The sequence below is a fragment of the Bos indicus genome, chromosome 27 (assembly GCF_029378745.1).
Source record: "Bos indicus isolate NIAB-ARS_2022 breed Sahiwal x Tharparkar chromosome 27, NIAB-ARS_B.indTharparkar_mat_pri_1.0, whole genome shotgun sequence".
Classification (NCBI taxonomy): domain Eukaryota; kingdom Metazoa; phylum Chordata; class Mammalia; order Artiodactyla; family Bovidae; genus Bos; species Bos indicus.
In genome coordinates, this window is record NC_091786.1 from 40,839,026 (window position 1) to 40,857,179 (window position 18,154).

Here is an 18,154-nt window from a genome sequence, read left to right on the forward strand (position 1 = left end):
ACGTCACAGCAGGTCAAGAGCGGTCTGCCTGAGACCTGGAAGCACTGGTCTTCGGTTTCTCACCGCCTTTGTTTATTCTGATTTGTTCATCCCCCTATTCACATCCAGCTCTCGCTGACCACTGATCTGGCCGTCCAGCAACATCCTCAGGCTCCTGGTCGGTGCCTGGCAGTGTATCCACCAGGGGTAGCTGCATAGACACGGCCTTCCTCAGCTCCGCCAGCGCCCTCCACCCGCTTTGCAGCCCCATCTTGCGGGCTGGGGGGGCCTGGGTCTCAGATTTACTGATTGGTGATTTCTCTGATTCTCCCTTTCAGACGTTGACTTCCCAGCTCCTCATGCAGTTGAGTAAGATCTGAGTCCTTTGCTGTGCACAAGCCTTTAAGTGTAATTAGGTCCCATTAGGTTATTTTTATTTTCAGTACTCTAAGAGATGGGGGTTCTAGAGTAATGTTTGCTATGATTCATGTCAAAGAACGTTCTGCCTATGTTTTCCTCTAAGAGTTTTATAGCATCTAGCCTTACATTTACAGCAATCCTACTCTGGGGCGTATACCCAGAGAAAACCATAATTCCAAAAGATATGTGCATCCCACTGTTCACTGGAGCACTATTTACAATAGTCAGTACATGTAAGCAACCTAAATGTCCATCCACAGAAGAATGCATAAACGGATTGGGGCTGATGTATACCCACTACCAAGTATAAAATGGGTAACTAATGAGGACCTACCATGTAGCACAGAGAACTCTGCTCAGCGTTCTCTGGTGACCTAAATGGGAAGGAAATCTGAAAAAGAGGGGACAGATGTACACATCTAGCTGTATTCACTGCATGACGTAATGCGTTCTCCTATGACTGATAATTGCGTTGTTAACCACAACATAACTTTGCCCTTTTATCTTTGTTAAATTTTGTGAGAGATTTGTAGGATGAATTCACAGAAGCTGAGTTGCTAGAACAAAGGGAGGATTCGGTTGCAATCCCTGCCCCCGGGAACCGCACCTGCCTGGCGCCCCCCTGCGGAAACACCCTCCACTGATCTCTTAACAATTTATGCTCCCATCCAGAGTGTATAAAAGTGCCTGTTTCCCGTACATCCTGACCCGTGCGATACTGATCAAGCTTTTCTACCTCTGCCCATCTGATTGGGGAATAACAGCATCTCAATGTTGTTTAAAGTCGACATGGCTCTAGTGAACGCGCAGTAGTGCCTGGAGTTCACACCTCTGCTTCCCTTCACTGCCACATAATCAATCAATAAACCAGTCTCACCCTGGGATGGATTAACTTTATAAAGCAATAAGGGAGCCTTAGCATTTATGTAGCACTTCAACTGATGACTAGAACTGGCTTCAAGGGGGGAAAAAGGATTGCAGCTAATTATCTTAGCCCACAGGGACATTAGCTTTTACTGTCTTTGTTTTCCCACTCTTGCCTCAGGTAAGCGGAAGGTGTGGACAGGCGGGCTCTAATATGCAGACTTTGGGTTAATGAGGATAAATAGTGAGCTCACTGATTGCCGACATCTTTTACAATGCAGTTTCAGTGGAGGCTACTGTTGCCAATGCTGGCTAATGTTGGTAACAGGAAAAAAAAAACAAAACAATTAGTGAATTCTAGCCCTATTAATAGTTTCTTGGGAAAGAAAATGATTCTGTCTTAATTGGTACTCTGCCTTGATTACAGGGTTAGTAGATAGATGGGTGCGGACGTTTAGGGCAAAAAAAAAAATCCTTCTAATGGCTTTAATCAGGACAAAATCTCCCAGGAATAATAAATTATCAGCTATAACAATAGAATGTTAAGAAAAGTAAAGTTTATTAATTCTCTTACTGCATTTTTTCCTGATATTATTTATGGCAGCCTTAGTTTTCTTGGTTTTAGTGCCTGAGCCCTGGTATTAATCCCCTAAAACTGGAGTGAGAGCTTGGTACATGTATATAAAGACATGGAATTATTTACAAATGCCCTTTTCAGTTGTTCTTACTTCATTTGGGGTAAGATGAAAAGTTGGAAGTTGTCAGGTATGGCTGAGGGAAACAAGTCTGCCCGGGGGCAGTTGCCTTCTGGGGCTGGACCCCAAGTGTTTGCTACATAGTAAGGGCAGATGGAAGCGGGTCCCTCAGTTAAGAGAAAGCTGAGGGTCAAAAGGGAACGGACAGCAATGAACCTACTTAGTTTCCACTACCTTCTCTTGCGGAGAAGGCAATGGCACCCCACTCCAGTACTCTTGCCTGGAGAATCCCATAGACAGAGGAGCCTGGTGGGCTACAGTCGATGGAGTCACAAAGAGTCAGACACGACTGAGCGACTCACACTTTTAACTTTCACAGGTTCTCTCTGCTCTCCTATCTCCTCCCTACCTTCTCCCCACCCCAGGGTAAAAGATGTCAGCAAAATGTCTATACTCTGGGCAGCGGGAGGGGAGGGAGCATCGTCACATGTTTTCATTAAAACAACCGTCTCTCTTCCCTTGGGAACCTAGGACATGCCTCCGAGCTAGGAAGAAGACCAGGAAACCAGCTCTGGGCTTACCCACGCGTCTCTTTATCCTGACAGCTGCACTTGGAGGGCAGACCTGCGCGCGTCCAGTGGCTCTCAACCCGGGGGTGGGGGCGGGAAAGCAACTCTAGCCGCCAGGGGACATCCGGCAATATCTGGGCACACTTTACGTGTCCCCACCTGGCGTGACCGGCACCTCCTGAGGTCAGGATTGCCGGTAAACACCCTATAACGCACAGCACAGCCCTGCACAAAAAGCAGCATCGTGTCCAACTCAAAGCGCAGAATCCAGAAACCCTCAACAGCATCTCAGAGCAACGGTTTCCCCTTCCTGTAATCGGAGCAGACTGGAAAAAGTCCAGAATAACTAATCTCGAGATGAGACTACCCAGAGACTGATTTTCTGCTATTGGTGTCTGTTGACGGGGGAGAGAGTGTATTTTTGTTTGTTTTTAAGTTAACCCAACAAATATTTGTGTATCTAAAATAGGATTTTAGGGACAGACATCTGATAAACTCAGGAGTGCTCTAGAACACGACATGGTGAACACCAGCTCTTTAGCTGGGCCTGATTTCTCCACAGCGTTTCCAGGAAGCTATAGGACTTCCTCAAAAGTACAAAATAAACCCCAAATGTTCCCTTAGACACTCCAACCGCAGAAAGCTGAACTTTCCTAGGCCTCCATGTATTTGTTTTAATACTGCTCAGAGGAGGCATACGATAACATGAGTTACATTCACTAAATTAAACTTTGAGACTGTTTCCCTCCCTCAAAAACTGGTTAAACACCTTTGACATTATTGTGACCCAAAGGCCCCAGATAGCAAGTTTTTAACCAAAGCCAAATCTATGGGAAAATATGGAATTAAATATTGATATATCCAGTCCTCTTTATTTGATTATAAATTTCAGAATCACATCCTCAAGCTAACTTAATGGTCACAGAAAAAGGCAGAAGAAATTACTCTAGGGTGATGATTTAGAGAATAATACAAAGTAATCTTCAGCTAACATCACTAGCTTTAATGTGTGTAGGGGCTGAATATAAAGTACAAGTTGGACAATGCAATATTTTTCCTCTCCCTGATCTTTCTCAATCTCACACAGGCTCCAGCGGAAGATAATAATTATTTCCCAGTAACATAATAATAGAAAAGGTATTGACCAGCGATACAATCTACTTGATCACCCTGCGTGACTCCATTCTTAGCACCGAAAGCTCAATTTGATGGCAGGAGATATCTGTCTCTCAAAGGAATAAAGGGCTTTCTAGCTACACTATAACTGAAGGCTGTGATTTGTCTTGCCTGACACCATATTCTACGTGTCCCCAAATTCATAAGCCATGCATCGTACATCATCAAGCAGATATTTTCACTCTGGTGTGATTTCTTGAATCTAGTGTTCTATGGCAGCTAAATGCTGCTAAAGGATTTCAGCCTTCTACTCTATTCCATGTTGATTTCCTTTTCCCATTTGGATGAAATAGTAGCAGGACCTTATTGCCCATTCCTGAGATGAAGAGCAGACAGCAGTGCCGTGTGGGATTTACTCTGCTTTATGGACCCAGTGCTCTCTGAGGATTATCTTTAGCACACAAAGTGTCCTGGGGTGCTGAACCGTGCTGCAGGGTCTGGGGAAGTGGTTGAGAAATGGGTCAGAATCACACAGAGAAAAGGAAACTCCCCACCGGCCATATATTTTTAAAAGCTAAGAAGGCTCATCAACAAAGACCAAAGAAAAGGCTCCCGTGGGCCATTTATCCATAAATGGAACCTGGAAATACTTTCCGCTTGGAGTTTATCCCCAGGTCCCTAGTTTTTGAAGCAGTTATGCAAATCAGAGTTGGGCTAAACTCAAAGACCAATTCATTTAATTTATTTCTTACCGTTGGAGTGTACCTTTTTTTGCCAGAGGCTCCTGCTTTCTAAGAAAAAGAAACACATAGTCCTTTGCCTTTCGGGTTCCACAGCACCCACCTATGGTTTTATGAAGATCAGAGGGATATTAGATGGAAAGGCCTGGAGGACAGACCAGCACTGTCTGTGAGCAGGCCTTCACCAAAGTGCGTTGCTCTCCGTAAAACGCCCTCTTTACAAGAACAGAATCTGACAGTGCCCAAACCAGCTCCACCTGATTAAAAAGGTCCTAGGGTGAAGTTGAGGGGCTTCCCTGGTGGCTCAGCTGGTAAAGAACCCACCTGCCAATGCAGGAGAAACAAGAGACAAGGGTTCGATCCCTGAGTTGGGAAGATCCCCTGGAGAAGGAAATGGCAACCCACTCCAGTATTCTCGCCTGGAAAATCCCACGGACAGAGGAACCCGGTGGGCTACCATCCATGGGGTCACAGAGTCAGACACGACTGACCACACACACAAAGTGAAGTTGAAGGGAGATGACCCTCAATGGCAGCTCGGATTTTACCAGAAAACCTGGCCAAGGATGTGCCTTTCTGTACTTCAGGGAATGAGAAGTAACCTCATCCCTGCGATGCTGGTGAGAACAGGTCTGGGTGCCCCGTACCAGCGCCAGCCAGGGGCTAGAGCCGGGAGAGGTAAGGATGGGCCAATGAGGGGAGAGGTGAGCCCTCCCGTGTGAAAGGGCTGTCCTCTTAACCCAGCTTCCCTCTCCCCCAGTGGCATTCTAACACACCTGCCCACAGAATCATTCCTCCTCACTGCTCCTCCTTCCTCTTCTAAATCCACGCTGTCTCCCACACTGATGTTTTACCAGGATAATGGTTTCCTCTCCCAATCTCAGTGCAGCAAGCCAAGCACAGTATTTTAAATTAACTTTGGCAATAATGGTCCTTGTTGCTGATTCCCATACCTCAAGTTCTTAATAAAACAGGTCTGAGTGAGATCCAGGGATTGGCATTCCCAGCAAGTTCTCAAGTGACACTCATACTGTGAGTTCAGGGACCTCACTTTAAGCATCCCCAGCCTACAACCCAGGGCTCTGTGACAACCTAGAGGGGTGGGGAGGGGGAGGGGAAGGGGCTTCAGGAGGGAGGGGACATGTGGTACGTGTGGCTGATTCAGGCTGTGGCAGAATCCAACGTAATATTGTAATTATCCTCCAATTAAAAAAAGAAAAGAGATGACCTTTTGCCACCTAAAGAGATGAAAAATGTGATGGAAAAAGGAGAAAATCTGACTCCCTACAGTGACCGATAATAGAGCACGCCGTCAGTGAACCTGTATCAGAGTCTCTCAGAAGGCTTATCACAACCCCGAAGCGGCTCCTCCTTCTCACAGACCCTCATTCACCAGGTCTGAAGGCCGAGGAATCTGAATTTCCAACCAGGGTCAGGAGATGCTGACGTTGCTGGCCCAGGGATGACACTTGGAGAAGCACTGGGGTAAGAATCCCATCACAAAATGAAGGAGGTGAAGTGACCAACATATTGTAAGTAGATTATCTTTATTTCTAGTCAACATGCGGTTAGTTACAAGACAGGTCTGAAATGGTTATGGAGGCATATATGCAGGAGAGTTTGAAAAATCCATGAGCTGATGAGGATCTCTGTTTTTTTTCAGAGACGGTCTTAAGTGCACAAAACCTTCATTTTGCTTTAAAACAACCTTTTCAAGAGTACAGCAACGAGGCACCCTACTGTGATGTAGTCAAAACATAAAGTATATATTGAGGCTTAACTGCTGAACTGAAAGTAAAACCCCTCTGAGGCTGCCTGCGTCTCTGATACAGTTCACATAACTTCTCTTCTAAGCCAGATGCACTTTTAAATGGGTTACTTGTAATTGCCTCTGAGGGTTGTAAAGAAATATAAGAGATATTTGAAAAACATCTTTCTGTTAAGAAAAACTTGCTAATTATTATCAACAATAGAAGTATGTTCTTTCTTTCCAGGAAAGGTATCTTCTGGGGTGATTGTATTACATGTTAAGAGATAGATACATACTTGAGCTTGGGACTGTTTTTTTGATTGCCTTACAGCAACTCAGACATTGAAGGGACTTGACAATTATATAGTAAGGGATAAAATTCCCAATTTTAGAGTTGAGAGTCTCCTGAGAAGTCATCTGGAGGGAGATGTATTTTAGAGAGGTGAAAACTGAGCCTCGGAAAATCCCCATGTTAACAGGCTCGTTTGGGTGGGGTTAGGAAGGGAACCGAGGTCACTGGACCATGTTTCCCACCCCCTCCAGCTGGCTCTTCCATATTCCTCACTAATCCAACACCACCTAACCTAGCTCTCCCTTCAAACTTCTTCCAAAGTTTTCTATTTGTTCATTTTGAATTTTTCCTGCTTATTTTAACCCATACTCTGCAAGTCATCATGTCCAGTAGACGCTCCCTTTATAATTTCAGAGTAAGCTGTCTTACTCTCCCATTCCTAGTGACAGAATTCTGCTTAAGTGCTACAGGACTCAGTGGTGTACTGGAGGTGGTTGACACTGGCTCTTGAGACCCATTGTTAAATTTTCAGCAATTTGCTGAATTGTTAAACACACACAGCCATTGGTAAAAATTAAATTACATAAACTTGTACACAGGAAATGATATTACCAGCAAAGATAATAAAAGACTAAAATTCCATCTCATCCTATTTTTTTTTTTACCTCATTCACTGTTATTTTCACTATCATTTATAGTTTGGAGGTTATTCATGTCTAATGGATACAGATGGTGGCACTGCCATAGAATGATGTGTTATCCATATTGGCCCAAGTCTGTGTTCAATAACGTCATGTTCGTAACCTGAAGTCAGACATGATAGGTATATTTACAACATAGAAATTGGGCAGATGATACAATTAAGGATTTTTCTCCATAGAAAGATGTTTATTAAAAATTTTTGAGCTCACTACTTTTCATGGGCTGAACTGAGCTCCCTTCAGCTCCAAATGGAGGTCCCAGTCCCAGGACCTCAGGATGTGACTGTATTTGGAAATGGACCATTAAAGAGATGATATACAGCTTTTTGTAAAAACTCATATTTGTGTGCCTAATCCAATCTGACTGGTGCTCTTATAAGAGGAAATTTGGATACATAAAAGGACACCAGGGACATTCACATAAGAAAAAGCCACATGAACACACAGCAAGAAGGCAGCTGTCTACAGGCTAAGGTAGGCGGTCTCAGAAGAAACCAAACCAGCCATTACCTGGATACTGGACTTCTAACCTCTCAGACTGTAAGGAAACTTCTGTTGTTTAAGCCACACAGTCTGGCATTTGTTACAGTCTCCTGAGCAAACTCATTCAGCATGTATTTGGACCTGCTCACATTGTTGTTCAGTCATTAAGCTGTGTCCGACTCTTTGCAACCCCGTGGACTGCAGCACACCAGGCCTCCCTGTCCTTCACTATATCCCAGAGTGTGCTCAGACTCATGTCCATTGAGCTGATGACGCCATCCAACCATCTTATTCTTTGCTGCTCTTCTCCTCCTGCCCTCAATCTTTCCCAGCATCAGGATCTTTTCCAACGAGTTGACTCTCTGCATCAGGTGGCCAAAGTACTGGAGCTTCAGCTTCAGTGTCAGTCCTTCCAATGAATATTCAGGACTGATTTCCTTTAGGATTCAGTGGTTGGATCTCCTGGTAGTCCAAGGGACTCTCAAGAGTCTTCTCCAACACCACAGTTCAAAAGCATCAATTCTTCGGCGTTCAGCCTTCTTTATGGTACAAATCTCACAACCATACATGACTACTGGAAAAAAACCATAGCTTTGATTATACAAACCTTTGTTGGCAAAGTGATGTCTCTGCTTTTCACTACACTATCTTGGTTTGTCATATGTTTTCTTCCAAGGAGCAAGTGTCTTTTAATTTCATGGCTGAGGTCACTGTCCACAGTAATTTTGAAGCCCAAGAAAATAAAATCTGCCACTGTTTCCATTTTCCTCCATCTATTTGTCATGAAGTGATGTGACCAGATGCCATGATCTTAGTATTTTGAATGTTGAGTTTTAAGCCAGTTTTTTAACTCTCCTCTTTCACCTTCAATCAAGAGGCTCTGCAGGTCCTCTTTGCTATGCAGAAGTCCAGGTATCTCAGAAAGCCCACCGATTTAAAGAAATTTATCATGGAGTAGGCAGTGGGGATCAGTTCAGTTCAGTCGCTCAGTCGTGTCTGACTCTTTGAGACCCCATGGACTGCAGCATATCAGGCCTCCCTGTCCATCGCCAACTCCTGGAGTTTACTCAAACTCATGTCCATTGAGTCGGTGATGCCATCCAACCATCTCATCTTCTGTCATCCCCATCTCCTCCTGCCTTCAATCTTCCTCAGCACCAAGATCTTTTCCAGTGAGTCAGTTCTTCGCATCAGGTGACCAAAGGATTGGAGTTTCAGCTTCAACATCAGTCCTTCCAATGAATATTCAGGACTGATTTCCTTTAGGATGGACTGGCTGGATCTCCTTGCAGTCCAAGGGACTCTCAAGAGTCTTCTCCAACACCACAATTCAAAAGCATCAATTCTACAGCACTCAGCTTTCTTTATAGGCTAGCTCTCACATCCATACATGACTATTGGAAACACCATAACTTTGACTAAATGGACCTTTGTTGGCAAAGTAATGTCTCTGCTTTTTAATATGATGTCTAGGTTGGTCATAACTTTTCTTCCAAGGAGCAAGTGTCTTTTAATTTCATGGCTGCAGTCACCATCCTCAGTGATTTCGGAGCCCAAGAAAATAAAGTCTATCATGATTTCCACTGATTCCCCATCGATTTGCCATGAAGTGATAGGACCAGATGCCATGATCTTAGTTTTCTGAATGCTGAGCTTTAAACCAACTTTTTCACTCTCCTCTTTCACTTTCATCAAGAGGCTCTTTAGTTCTTCTTCACTTTCTGCCATTCAGTTCAGTTCAGTTCAGTCACTCAGTCGTGTCCAACTCTTTGCAACCCCATGAATCGCAGCATGCCAGGCCTCCCTGTCCATCAACCAACTCCCAGAGTTCACTCAGACTCACATCCATCAAGTCGGTGATGCCATCCAGTCATCTCATCCTCTGTAGTCCCCTTCTCCTCCTGCCCCTAATCCCTCCCAGCATCAGAGTCTTCTTCGATGAGTCAACTCTTCACATGAGGTGGCCAAAGTATTGGAGTTTCAGTTTTAGCATCATTCCTTCCAAAGAACACCCAGGACTGATCTCCTTTAGAATGGACTGGTTGGATCTCCTTGCAGTCCAAGGGACTCGCAAGAGTCTTCTCCAACACCACAGTTCAAAAGCATCAACTCTTTGATGCTCAGCCTTCTTCACAGTCCAACTCTCACATCCATACATGACCACTGGAAAAACCATAGCCTTGACTAGATGGACCTTTGTTGGCAAAGTAATGTCTCTGCTTTTGAATATGCTATCTAGGTTGGTCATAACTTTCCTTCCAAGGAGTAAGCGTCTTTTAATTTCATGGCTGCAATCACCATCTGCAGTGATTTTGGAGCCCAAAAAAAATAAAGTCTGACACTGTTTCCACTCTTTCCCCATCTATTTCCCATGAAGTGATGGGACCAACTTAAAGTTGAACTTTAAGCCAACTTTTTCACTCTCCTCTTTCACTCTCATCAAGAGGCTTTTTGGTTCCTCTTCTTTCTGCCATAAGGGTGGTGTCATCTGCATATCTGAGGTTATTGATATTTCTCCTGGCAATCTTGATTTCAGCTTGTGCTTCTTCCAGCCCAGCGTTTCTCATGATGTACTCTGCATATAAGTTAAATAAGCAGAGTAACAATATACAGCCTTGATGTACTCCTTTTCTTATTTGGAACCAGTCTGTTGTTCCATGTCCAATTCTAACTGTTGCTTCCTGATCTGCAAACAGATTTCTCAAGAGGCAGGTCAGATGGTCTGGTATTCCCATCTCTTTAAGAATTTTCCAGAGTTTGTTGTGATCCACACGATTAAAGGCTTTGACATAGTCAATAAGGCAGAAGTATATATTTTTCTGGAACTCTCTTGCTTTTTCAATGATCCAACAGATGTTGGCAATTTGATCTCTGGTTCCTCTGCCTTTTCTAAATCAAGTGTGAACATCTGGAAGTCCATGATTCACATACTGTTGAAGCCTGGCTTGGAGAATTTTGAGCATTACTTTACTAGCGTGTGAGATGAGTGCAATTGTGTGGTAGTTTGAGCATTCTTTGGCATTACTTTTCTTTGGGATGGGATGAAAACTGACCTTTTCCAGTGCTGTCGCCACCCACGATAACTTAAATCTCACTTTGTGTTATTCTGTTTCACGTAACTTGCACATCAGTTCTGACAATGCAGACTATCATTCTCAATAGTTTGAAATTGCAAACTATTAGGTTGAACTGTAGGAAACTGCTGATATTTGGCCACTCCTTGAGCTATAAAAATAGCAATGTCCTAAAGTTCCATTTTATAGAATTTGACTGTGTAGCTTAGGAACTGATTTCAGATTTTTTATTCTTAAACCTAGGTTCACATGGCCCACAGACAAGTGTTTGTTTGCAGTTCAAATTAACTCCCAACATTCAAAAGCTGAGCAATGGCCTAAGAACTTTGAGATTCTGGGTTCCTGGTTGCATGGATGGTCAGGCAACACTGCACCCATGCCCTAATGGCAACTATTACCCACAGTCGAACACAGCCTCCAGATTGTTCCACAGCCTTGCACAAGCATGTTGCTTACTGTGATATCTGCCTGGTCTTAGGCATATGTGTGTGGGTAACTCTGAAACATACAATTCCTAATCTGACTTTCTACTTCTTTTTGGCCAGTTCACATCTCTTCTACCAATTGAGTATATACAAAATGAGATAATGAGTCCTCTAGGGTCAAGAGTAAAGCACAGAAAAGTAAGCTTCCCAGGGCCCAGAAGGACACTATAGGGTCAAGTGTGATGTGATACAAATGTTCCATCATATCTGTGCACAAGTCAAAAGGAGAAAGTCTCTGACATCCCAAACCAACTGGAACCAAAGTTATTAATCACATAATGTGCTGACAACTCCCATGAGTATTTGTTATCATCTGAATACCATCAAATGGCACTTAAAGTTCATCTTCCCCTTCATGGATCACAGCCTTGTAGTGGTGAAAGGTCTTGGGTAATTCAATGAAGCTATGAGCCATGCCTCACATGGCAAACCCAGATAGATAGGTCAAGTGGAGAGGTCTGACACAAAACTTGGTCTACTGGAGGAAGAGATAACAGTCCACTCCAGAATTCTTGCCACGAAAACCCTATAAATAGTATGAAAAGACAAAAAGACATGACCCAGAGGATAAGGCCTCCAGGTTGAAAGTTGTCCAATATGCTACTGGGGAGGAGCAGAGAAATAGCTCTAGAAAGAACGAAGAGGCTGGACCAAAGCAGAAATGATGCTCACCTGTGGATGTGTCTAGCGGTGATGTAAAGAACAATATTGCATAGGAACCTGGAATGTTAGGTCAACGAACCAAGGTAAACTGGACATGGTCAAGAAGGAGACGGTGAGAGTAAACGTCAGCATCTTAGGAATCATGAATGAAAATGGACAGGACTGGAAAATTTAACTCAGATGGCCATTATATATACTACTGTGGGCAAAAATCCCTTTGAAGAAATGGAGTAGCCCTCATAGTCAACAAAAGAGTAAGAAATGCAGTACTTGGGTGCAATCTCAAAAATGACAGACTGATGTTAGTTCATTTCCAAGGCAAGCCATTCAACATCACAGTAATCCAAGCCTATGCCCCAACCACTAATGCCAAAGAAGGTGAACTCGAATAGTTCTATGAAGATCTACAAGACCTTCTAGAACTAGCACCAAAAACGAGATGCCCTTTTCATCACAGGGGACTAGTGTAAGTCACTCCGTTTTGTCCAACTTTTTGTGACCGCATGGACTACCATCCATGGAATTCTCCAGGCCAGAATATTGGAGTGAGTAGCCTTTCCCTTCTCCAGGGGATCTTCCTGACCCAGGGATCGAACCCAGGTCTCCTGCATTGCAGGCAGATTATTTAACAGCTGAGCCACAAGAGAAGCCCAGGAATACTAGAGTGGGTAGCCTATCCCTTCTGTGGATCTTCCTGACCCAGGAATTGAACTGGGGTCTCCTGCATTGCAGGCAATTCTTTACCAAGTGAGTTTCAGGGAAGCCCATCACGGGGGACTAGAATGCAAAAATAGGAAGTCAAGAGATACCTGCAGTAACAGGCAAGTTTGGCTTTAGAGTACAAAATGAAGCAGGGAAAAGGCTAGCAGAGTTTTGTTAAGAGAACACACTGGTCATAGCAAACACTGTCTTCCAATAACACAAGAGAGGACTCTATACATGGCCATCACCAGGTAGTCAATACTGAAATCAGATTGATTATGTTCTTTGCAGTTGAGGACAGAGAAGCTCTATATAGTCAGCAAAAACAAGACCTGGAGCCAATTGCAGTTCAGATCATGAGCTCCTTATTACAACATTCAGGTTTAAATTAAAGAAAGCAGGGAAAACCACTAGCCCATTCAGTATGACCTAAATCAAACTCCTTGTGATTATACAGAAGAAGTGATGAATAGATCCAAGGGATTAGATCTGGTGGAGAGTGCCTGAAGAACTACAGATGGAGGATAATAACATTGCACAGGAGGCAGAGATCAAAACAATCCCAAAGAAGAGGAAATGCAAGTAGGCAAAGTGGTTGTCTGAGGGGTCTTTGCACAGCTGAGGAAAGAAGAGAAGCAAAAAGCAAGGGAGAAAGGGAAAGACATACCTAACTTAATGCAGAGTTCTAGAAAATAGCAAGGAGAGAAAAGAAGGCCTTCTTCAATGAAAAATGAAAAGAAATAGAGGAAAATAATAGAATGGGAAAGACTGGAGATCTTTTGATGAAAGTGGAGATATAAAGGGAACACTTCACGCAAGGATGAACACACTAAAGGACAGAAGCAGAAAGGACCTAACAGAAGCAGAAGAGATTAAGAAGAGGTGGGAAGACTATACAGAAGAACTATAAAAAAAAGTTCTTAGTGACTGGGATAACCATGATGGTGTGGTCACTCACCTAGAGCCAGACATCCTTGAGTATGAAGTCAAGGGAGCCTTAGGAAGCATTGCCATGAACAAGCAAGTACAGGGGATGAAATTCTAGCTGAGTTTTCAAATCTTAAAAGATGATGCTGTTAAAGTTCTACACTCAGTAGGTCAGCAAATTTGGAAAACTCAGCAGTGGTCACTGGATTGGAAAAGGTCAGTATTCATTCCAATCCCAAAGAAGACCAATGTAAAAAAATGTTCAAACTACCATACTACTGCACGCATCTCACAGGCTAGGAAGGTTATGCTTAAAATCCTTCAAGCTAGGCTTCAGCAGTCTGTGAACTGAGAACTTTCAGATATATAAGCTGAATTTAGAAAAGGCAGAGGAACCAGGGATCAAATTTGCCAACAGTCATTGGATCATGGAGAAAGCAAGGGTTTTAATTTCACAAAAACATCTACTTCTGTTTCAGTGACTATGCTAAAGCCTTTGACTGTGTGGATCACAACAAACTGTGGAAAATTCTTAAAGAGATGTGGATACCAGACCACCTTACCTGTCTCCTGAGAAACCTGTATGCAAGTCAAGAAACCACAGTTAGAGTTGGACATGAAGCAATGGACTGGTTCAAAATTGGGAAAGAGTATGTCAAGGCTTTATATTGTCACTCTGCTTATTTAATTTATATGAATACATTCTGTGAAATTCCAGGCTGGCTGAATCAAAAGCTGGAATCAAGATCGCTGGGAGAAATATCAACAACCTCAGATATGCAGATAATATCACTCTAATGGCATAAAGTGAGGAAGAGCTAAGAGCCTCTTGATGAGTGTGAAAGAGGAGAGTGAAAAAGCTGGCTTAAAACTCAACATTCAAAATACTAAGATCATGGAATCCAGTCCCTTCACTTCATGGCAAATAGAGGGATAAAAAGTGGAAATAGTAACAGATTTTATTCTCTTGAACTTCAAAATCACTGTGGACAGTGACTGCAGCCATGAAATTAAAAGACACTTGCCCTTTCGAAGAAAAGCTATGACAAACTTAGACAGTGTATTAAAAAACAGAGACATCACTTTGCCAGCAAAAGTCCATATAGTCAAACTTAAGGTTTTTCCAGTAGTCAGGTATGGATGTGAGATTTGGACCATAAAGAAGGTTTGAACCAAAGAGCTGATGCTTTCAAACTGTTGTGCTGGGGGAGACTCTCGAGAGTCCCTTGGACAGCATGGAGATCAAACCACTCAATTGTAAATTGAGCATGCTCATAAACCACTCAATCGAAACCAACCCTGAATATTCATCAGAAGAACTGATCCTGAAGCTGAAGCTCCAATACTAAGGCCGCCTTATGTGAAGAGGTGACTCATTGGGAAAGACTCTGATGCTGGGAAACACTGAGAACATGAGGAGAAGAGGGTGACAGAGGATGAGATGGTTGGATGGCATCATCGACTCAATGGACATGAGTTTAAGCAAGTGTTGGGATACAGTCAGGGACATGGAAGCCTGGTGTACTGCAGTCCACGGAGTTGCAAAGAGCTGGACATGACTTAGCAACTAAACAACAGCAAGAAAAGTTCATCTTGGAATTGCCATATAAATGAAAATGTCAAAATTATGATATTTCAGAAGGACATGTCAAAATTACTATATTTCATAAGGACAACCTTTATTTGTCAAAATTATTATATTTCAGAAGGACAGTCTTTATTCATATGATGCTTAGAAATTTTATGGGCAGATATGGTTTTCTATAACCAATTTTTATTTTCTTTAATCTCAAGATTTCATTTAATTTCTTATCTTGCTGCAGCTAAATTCAGTCTAATGGCTTTTTATCCTACTATGTTATTCCTGACGCTTAAGGCCTAGTTCAGGCTGCTTTATTGACAAGAGGCCTAAGAGAATTTTCTTATCTGCAAAGAAGATAAATAAAAACTGATCTCAAAGCACAATGTGTTGCTTAATTAATGTTTATGATAGTCTTTATAATTCCTCTCTAATGTTATTCCTTTTAATCATGTCAGTTTATATGGATTTAAAAGTAAAACACAATGCATCCCCATAGTCTCAGTGTTAGAACAACTCAAGTCAGAAATTTTTCCAAAGTATTCTTTGATAGTTTTTTTGACTAACCCCAATAAATGTGTGTGTGCTCAGTTGTGTCCAACTCTTGGCGACCCAGGAAGAATACTGGAGTGGGTTGCCAGGGATCTTTCTGACCCAGGGATTGAACTGGAGTCTCCTGCGTCTCCTGAATCGGCAGGCAGATTCTTTACCACTGAGCCACCTGGGAAGCCCAGTCAATAAATATTATTAACTAAACTGTTGCATTTTGGCCGCATCTACTAAATCACATGAACATTTCAAAAACTAATTTAAAAAAAAACACAGAAGTATCTAGTTTTTCCGGGGGTTACCATGAAAAAAATCTACTTAACTCTCACACATTTCTATATGCTTTAATTATCCTACTTTTCTAATTTGTGAGTAAGGAATCGGCTGTTGTGGAGGGCTCACTGGAGAGCATGTTATTACAGTTGATTAATAATGAAAAATTCAGACATTAGAGCTTAATGGTCCTTAAGGATTATCTAAGGCCAATTCCTTCATTTCACTGACATAGAAACCAATGTCTAGAGAGAAGTAATGAATTGTTCACGAGTTCATGGTAAACTCTGGTCTGTGATAATGCCACACTCATATGTGTGCAAGTATGCAGTCACACTCACATCCCCTCCATTCCTCAATCTACATCTAAAGAGATTTCTGCATATCACTGTTTAATGTCCTCTAAATTAATTTCCCAGATCATTATGTTGTCATGTTAATGACTATTTAGATAGCTCGTCTAATCTACTGAGGTTTCACTAGAGAAGCTCACATAAATAACTCCCACTCAATTCTTTCACAGTTGTATGTAAACATCAATGTACTACATTTCTGTATTCCATACTCCCATGACTAATCCCAGTGGCAGAGTCATCGCAAGTCCCTAGTGCTAGTGAGCCAGAGCCGGCAAATGGACTCTAGTTTGACTGGTAGGCACACAAACCCAGATTCGAGCTTCCTTTGTTACACAGCTGTGTCACCTACATTTCCTTTATATGAGAGGAGACCTTGGCTGCGTTGGTATTTTCTGTAAGTGCCCATAGACACACACTGAGCTATGAGCCCTAAAAAAGGGCAAAGCCAGTTATGATTTCAACTTCAGTAAATGAAGGAAAGACAACAGAGCCCATCATTTTAACTGTGTTGGTCAATCTACTCAAGCGCTTGGGAATTATAAAATAGGTTTCTTGATTAACTAGATCAAGGCGAAGATTGGTCACACTGAAACAGACTGTAATCTATGGTTCTGAAGAATAGGTTACATATTCCAAAAGGTCTGGGATTGTGACGAACATCAGGCTCAGACTAACGACAAAGTCACAGGAAGAAGCCTCCTGCCTGGAGACCTGGTGCTGTCCTCTGGGTTTCTGTACTAACTCTCTCTGCATATCCACTTCCTCTCTCCATCCATCGGCCCCTCTAATTTGTTTTCCATGAAGCAGCTATACTGATCAGAGTCAAACGTAATTATTTCCTCTGTTTAGAGTCTTATGAGGATTTCTGTTGTGCTGAGTAGAAAGATAAACCTCCAAGGTTCCGCCCCACCAGATGCCCCAGACACAGCCATCCACATCCACCCGACTGCCTCAGCTCCAGCCACACCTGCTCCCTTCCCCAGCTCTTGACTACGCTGCCTCCTGCCACAGGATCTGTGCACAGGGCCATTCTCCGTCCATGGAATCTGCTCCCCTCCTACCTTAATGAACCGCAGCACATCATTTCAAGTCTCAGCTCTGTTGTCAGTTCTTCAGGGGAGCCATTCCTGCCCTGCCTTTTTAGAAATGCCATCAAAACGACAACGTGACCCTGTTGACAATACCAAGGGCTGTAAGGATGTGCAGGGACTGGAACTCTTGTACATTGCTCTTAGAAATGCAAAACGGCACAGCCATTTCGGAAAAGAGTTTGACCCTCCTACTAGCAATGAACATAGACACCCTTTGATCCAACAATTCCATTTCTGCCAATCTCATATACCCACTAAAAGTGAGTATTTTCATTAAAACATATGGACTAGAACATTTATAGAAGCACTATTGATATATAAGTATGAATGAAGTTTAAATTTGTACCATTTCTCAGTTTTTAAATAAGCTTGTACTATTCTGCTACCAAAGGATGAAAATTAAAAATAGATGCTACATGGACTTCCCTGATGGCTCACTGGTTAAGACTCTGAGCTCCCAGGGCAAGACAGCTAAGAGCCTACATGCTGTGCAGTGCAGCCAATTAATCAATAAAACTTAAAAAAAAAAAAAAAACAGACAAAAATTAGAAACAACCCCCATTGCCTATTAATAGCAAAAGGAATAAATTGAAGTCTACACACAGAATGGGATACTATAAAATTCATGCATAACAATAGAGATGAATCTAACAAAGGTAATGTTGAATAAAGTAAGTTGATACTAAAAACCTCAAAACAAACAACACTGTTCCTTTTACATAAAGCTCACAAATAGAGAAGTACGCCATGCTTCACAGATCAGGACACTGGTCACCCTTAGGGTAAATGGTGACAAAGGAGGCACAAGGGGGCCTTTTGAGATGGCTGGTTATTTTCCCCTTCTCT